Source organism: Empidonax traillii, unplaced genomic scaffold (assembly GCF_003031625.1).
Source record: "Empidonax traillii isolate 1590-97213 ecotype Southwest subspecies unplaced genomic scaffold, ASM303162v1 scaffold178:size2223814, whole genome shotgun sequence".
NCBI lineage: Eukaryota > Metazoa > Chordata > Aves > Passeriformes > Tyrannidae > Empidonax > Empidonax traillii.
Genome location: NW_020955371.1, coordinates 862552 through 868946, shown reverse-complemented (window position 1 = coordinate 868946; position 6395 = coordinate 862552). Strand labels below are relative to the sequence as shown.

The 6395-nt window shown below is 46.8% G+C and overlaps 1 protein-coding gene across 3 annotated transcripts in view; it reads right to left on the bottom strand.

The window, feature by feature from the left end:
- The window catches only part of LARP4B (La ribonucleoprotein domain family member 4B), a 58168-nt gene extending 52435 nt beyond the window's left edge, over positions 1-5733 (bottom strand). Inside the window, exon 1 of one of the 3 annotated variants that reach the window (XM_027886130.1) lies at positions 5667-5733. The gene's annotated coding sequence lies outside the window, so the exon portion shown is untranslated. Of the gene's footprint in view, positions 1-5177; positions 5369-5666 lie in introns of those variants that run through there. The other 2 variants (XM_027886131.1, XM_027886132.1) reach the window with 2 other exon arrangements.
- Positions 5734-6395: the final 662 nt, after the last annotated feature.

Below are 6395 nucleotides of genomic sequence, written 5' to 3'. Positions count from 1 at the left end.
AATTGGACAAGAAGCTTTTAAACAGGAGCAGGGACACAAACTCAAGATCCTGGAGATGCGCCAAAGTAGACAATGATATTTTGCCCAAATTGTTTGCTTTGCTGCTTCAAACAGCAACATGCTGACCGTTTTCTGCTTCTATCTGTCTGAATGGGAATGAAACGGAGATAAGACTGCAAATTCTGCGCATATAGGTAGCTCAGCACTTGGAGTAACCATGCCCCACTGCATTCTTCACTTTTGCTCTACTTTTAATTCCTAGAACAAGAATCAGAAAACAGAAGGATACATCCAAACATTTGAGCATAAGCCCTCGGCACCAGGGTATGGAAAAGCAAGCTACTTTGGACATTGGCCTGTTGATTCATCAGTTCCTTGTTTGAACAACAGTCAGTCAGACTGTTGTGGAGCAACCTGCAACAGCACCACAACCTGTGAAAATACGCATATGGATACCAGCACTGACCGAAAACAAAACCATAAAGCTGCCAAGAAACATCACTGTAAAGCTTCTCAAGCACTTCATTACATTTCTGCCAACTGAGGTTTATCAAACAATTACTTTTTTTTCCTCAGCATAGTTACTATTTAACTAATATTTTTTTTCGGGTTTCCCTGTCAGATCACTGACATTCTGTAATTATAAAATACTTGAAAATAGATTGCAGAACATTAGGCTTGCCCAGAAACATGAATAAACACTTTACAGAGTAACAGAAATCTACAATGTTTTAAGCAAGTTTGCAACTCCACTAACAAGACAGATGGAAGTCTGCCTTATGAATACCATCAATGAAGTATTAACATTCACCATTGTTGCTTATTTCCAGAAGACAGCAGGGAAGACCATTATGAAGCTGAGGGAGAATTAACCTTTCCAAAGGGAAAATACTGTTCAGATACTTGTGCAAGAAACAAGCAATCTAAAAGCAAAATTAGGTAATACAGTACTTAGACTTGCAAAAAGCTTGAGATAAAACAACTATGTTCTACAACTATACTGAAAACAGTATTTTCCTGAACATGTCCCATGTGAACAACTGATAGCATCTGCAGGTGTAATTTCCAAAGTCTATATTGCCAGTGTTTGTTGATTTCAACAACGGAAATGATATTGGCATTTTAGAAAGGAGTCCCTAACAGATAAAGCAATTCTGTGTCTAATTCATCATAAGCTACTGTGGCAGGTAGATTTCCACACATTTCTAGAGGCACCTACGTTTCTATCTATATGTGCAACAGTCCAGAACTAAAAGGTGTGCACAGCTGCCTTAAATACATGTACACTGAACTCGAGACATCTGTGAACGCTACATGGACACAAAGGCAATCCAGAATAAACCTTTACTGTAGGATATACTCTCTGAGACACCAGCTCCTTACATGCCAACAGCCTTGTGTGAACAACAACAGAGCTGCTGGAAGTGCAGAGGTGGCAATCCATTCAGCTTATGAGCGACTGATTCCTTTTGTATTACATCATTCAACTACCCATTAAGGAGCTGGACTGACAGGATCCAGAATATGCATAGCCAAGCCCTCCATGGTAAACGAGAGCGTTCAAAAAGATTAAGACTCAAAAAAATTGGTGATTCATCAGGGCGTCAAAACAGCGTTTCCCCAATTCCCTGCAATGTTCCAGGCCAAGCAGAGAGCCACATATTAGTAACCTCTGTCAGACTTCCAATTTTGGAGTTAATTGCCGTTCCTGAAACACATACCCAGACACAAAATACCTGCAGCAGCACACATCACAGAATGAACACTGTCATGGTTCTCCTAATCGCACAATTATGCTGTATTACAGTCACACCTAATTTAAGTACTCCAAAGTACCTTTGTTGTCTCCAGGTATTACTCTGTGGTGCCTGCTTCTGAATGGGGAGGCACCCTCCTTTAGGAAGGGTATGTAACACACACAAGTGTGAAAGACCAGGGATTTTATACATATTGGGCTCCATCACATCACCAAAACTTATGAAATATCAGTTAGGAACCAATTAACAGAATATATTTCTATCTCGCACTACTTTGTGGAATTTGAGTAGGTTAATTTAAATGAATGGGTGGAACAGAAATCTAGTTTGTTTCTAAGAAGTTCATCAAACTTACTGGTTTTAGACACTATGTTATCATAAGCCAGTCAAAGTCAGCATATCCCTAAAGGGAAAGAAAAGGTTGCTAGAATAGCAGTGGGTCTTCTTCAATTATCCAGTATTTACAGCACTAAAATATTTTTGTTGACCAGGTGAAATATCACTGAGTCACACACTAGCTTGCCTTGAGTCTAGCACAGAGGAGTTAACACACAGCAAAAGAAAAGAGAGTTTTCCCAACATATTAGTTTGAAAATGTTGTAACTGGTACCTTTGATAAAGTACATTACCAGTTCAGGGTGAAGAGGCTGAGTGCGTGTGCATCTTCTCTTTTTTGAGGGATCACATAAAACTAGCACTATTGCACAGGTTAAGTTCTACATCACTTTCCCCTCCCTAATTTAATGACTGGTTTCTGTAGCGAAACCCACCCTCTTAGATCTTGTTTTATATGGACTAAAATGATAGTATTAATTTCAGCATGTGTATGCCTTGCTTTAGGAACAACATTGCTCATATACCTTTCCGAGGCCTTTACTACAAGAGTAGCTTTTACTCTCATCTTCTACACAGCTCTCCACACACCACCACCTCTTTCAAAACTGCAGGGAAAGGGGTTAACTTTCTTCCTAAGAATGTCCTGTTTTGTAACATCCTTTCTTTCCGACTCATACCTGTGTACACATTCTGAATACAGATATGTCAGACTTCCACTGCTCCTGTTAGTTGAATATCACTGATTGCACACAGGAAAAAATGCAGCCTGAGATTATTTTCTACAGTTATGTCTAAGAGTTACACAAACTATTTGTCTAAAAATGCTATTTTGTGAGTAAATGCTTTAAGGAACAGAACAGTCTACAAACTACATTTTTTACAACACCTTACGTCACCTAACAGTTCCTCACACGTGCGTGTACATGCACAGACACAGAAATCACACTCCCAAAGCTTAACATTCTCCAGACTTGAAAATGTGTTTCTTTGCTTTTCTTCATCAGGTCTCTTTGCCCTTTTCTCTCTGCCAGCCATGGCCTTCCTGCCGCTGCATTTGTGAGCTGCCTCTACGGCCACCTTCACCCCTCCAAGGCAAGAATTCTCCTCTTCTCCAAGATCGATAGGGCCATGGCCTTTGCAAAACATGCTCCTTCCAAGACAGGTACTAGAAAAGGTAAGTCAAGTGCCCTGTGTGCTTATTTGCGTACCTCACCTGTTAATTTACGAGAATGCGAATGCCTGATGAATATATACAGACACCATGGAATTAAACATTAATGGCGCTGAAAGTCCTAAAAGCCACCTAGCTTACAAAAAATCAAACTGATGGAAAACATCTACATCTAATTACTTTGGTTTTTTATAACTCCTTTTTTGCTACCTTTCACCTGTCACTTTATATTTGCCACGCATTATGGTCAGAAACATGCCTTTTCCGTGTCTAGCATGTGCATTTTGTGAGGTAATGCAATAAATATTTAACAAAGAGTTTATATTACCATGCCAATTAAGCTCTCAACTGATTTAAAGCCAAAGCCACTGCGAGATACGAGACTAAATAAGAGACGCAGCAACAGATCTCCACGGAACATGTAGATTAGACAAGCCTGACTGTATTTACTTTGCATTTCAGCAAATAAACCAAGTAGTTAATTTCACTCTAATCGAATAAGACATCATCGCTAGAAACTGCCTACACAGTTACTGCATGTCTCAAAGAAACAAGAAACCTCAACAAAATCCCAAAGCCCCCACAACTGCCTCCACTTCCAGATCTTCTGTCTTGGTTATGTACTGAAGCAGATTTAAGTTCCAGCCACATATCTAAGTAATATATATAATATCTACATATCAGTCCTTGCTACCTTTCTATGTGTATATTTGCACTAGAGCAAGCCACAAAAAGCAACCAAGGCAGCGCACACTTGTGCTGACACCTTTATTCCCTTCAGGTGTTTGTGTTTAAACACTTACAAAAAAAATCCAGAAAAAATTACAAAGTAAACAATTCAATCTAACTCAGAACACTGTGTGCACTTAAGGACTTGATTACATACACATATATTATTAAGGAACATTCAAGAGGTCAAATGTTTACTCTTCATTCATTTAAGCAAAACTTCTACTTCAGTTCCCATAAGGATTATTTTTCCCCAAAAATCTAAGACCAATTAAACATAAGAATAATTGTGGCTTCCATATAAATAGTATACATAGGTGAATGACAATATACCTGGAAGAATAAGATATTATATATACAAACATACTTTCTTCTTTATGTGTTTTATCAGGCCTCACCCTAGCTTTCACCTTCCTTTCACATCTTACAAAAAATAATTAAAAAAATAGAAAATATCAATGTTGCTGTAATAACTAAAATTATTAAGCTGATTAGCTTCATATCTCAAGAATTAACTTGAAGAAATGCTTACAAGTCAGCAGGGAGAAGTGAAAGTTCAACTGATAAAAACAGTTACCAGACCAGAATCAAAACCCAAGAGTTGTGAAATCCCAGCAAGTTAAAAACCAAAAAAAAAAAAAAAAAAAAAGAACATTCTTTGACCTTTGAGAATTTATACAACCTGTAAAAAACAGATAAGTTGGACACGAAACTTAAACCACACGACAGACCTTTCAATAGCAATCCCTGAGTCAGTACTTAAGGAAGATCCGTTCTCCAGTTTTACTAACGATTCACACAGAGGCCAGCAAAACTAGGCTAGCGACAAGACGCAGAATCAGAAGCCAGAATTCCCAGGTTTTACCCCAACCGTGACTCAAGTTTAAACAGTGGTTTTGAATCCAGCTCTCTCTGTGGCCACAGGCAAGTCTTAAACACCCTGCCTCAATTCGCTCACCTGCAGAATAAAAATAATTATACTTATCTGCCACACAGGAATCTCACACAACAAACACTGTCTGGCAAGTGCACCTCTGTTTAAGCCGCGGAGAGAGCTGCTAAGTGCTAATTCTGAGCACTTGCACAAACTGAAACTGAGAGTGAAAAACAACTGGGACGAAGCAGCTACCGAAGGGCCAACACCACCACCACCACCACCACAATCCTGGCTGGGGGTAACACACGGCCTGCGCGGCGCCTGCTCCGGCAAGCGTTGGGCAGTTCCCCTGCTCGGGACGCGGCTGGTGGAGACGTTCGGGTGGGAACTCGGCGCTGCCCCGAGCGATGGGCCGGGGGCTGCTCCGCGGGGTCCCATCGGCCCCGGGGGGGGGAATCCGGGGAGGCTCCAATCCGGGCGGCTCCCCCGGTGCACGGCAGCGCGGGGGCAAAGCTCATCCACCGTGCCCGGCCTGCAGTGCGGGAGCGGCCCCGCGGCCCGCCCGCCCTGCCCCGCCGGCCCCGCGCCGGGATCCTCCTCCCGCCGCCGCCGCCGCCGCTCCCCCGGGAGCCGCCTCGGGCGGGAAGATGGCGGCTCCGGCCGCCTCCCCGGAGGGGAGCGAAGGGGTGGCGGAGCGCTGGGGGCGGGTGTCTCCCCCCCCGCACACCGGGCGCGGAACGGCCCCGGCGGGCGCCGCCGCCCGGGGAGCGCGGGCCGGGCGGGCCCTCGCACTCACCTGTCACCAACAGCCGCCGCCGCCCGCGGGCCGGAGCTCGGCGCGGGGGGTACGGTCGGGTACGGAGGGGAGGGGAGAGAAGGGCTGGCTCCGCCGGCGCGGGGGCCTCTCGCCGCTCCGCCGCGCTCCCGCTGGCGCCGGGGCCTCTCTCGCCGCCGCGCCGCCGCCGCCGCCGGATGCCGTGAGGAGGAGGAGGAGAGCGGAGCGCGGGGCGGGGCCGAGGGGGGGGGGGGCGCAGCGGGGCGGCGGCAGCGCCGGAGGGGGGAGCGGGCGGGGGGCGGGGGCGGCGGCGGCGGCGGCTCCTCCGGGGCCCGAAACGTCTCTGCGAGCCGAGACTCCTCTCAACCACCCGCTCGCATGAGAGACCCGCTTCCGGCCTCCGGCTGGCGGAAGTCCCGCCCCCCGCCCCGCCGCCGGCGGAAGGGATTGGCTGGCGGGGCGGGCGCGCGCGGAGCCCCGTGTTCCGATTGGCCGAGCGGGGTAAAGCGGGGGGGAGGGGGGGGCGAGAGGGGGGCGCGCTCGCGCGCGCGCGGCGTGTGACGCGCGGAGCGGCGCGTGAGGCGCCTGACGTCACCCGGCGCGGAAGGGCGGGAAGGGAAAGGGGAAGGGAAATGGAAGGGGAAGGGAAAGGGGAAGGGAAATGGAAGGGGAAAGGAAAGGGAAGGTCGGGTCGGTTTTCGTGTCCCGCCCCGGTGCCACCGGGGCGGGGGAGCTGTGGGGGCAAGCAGG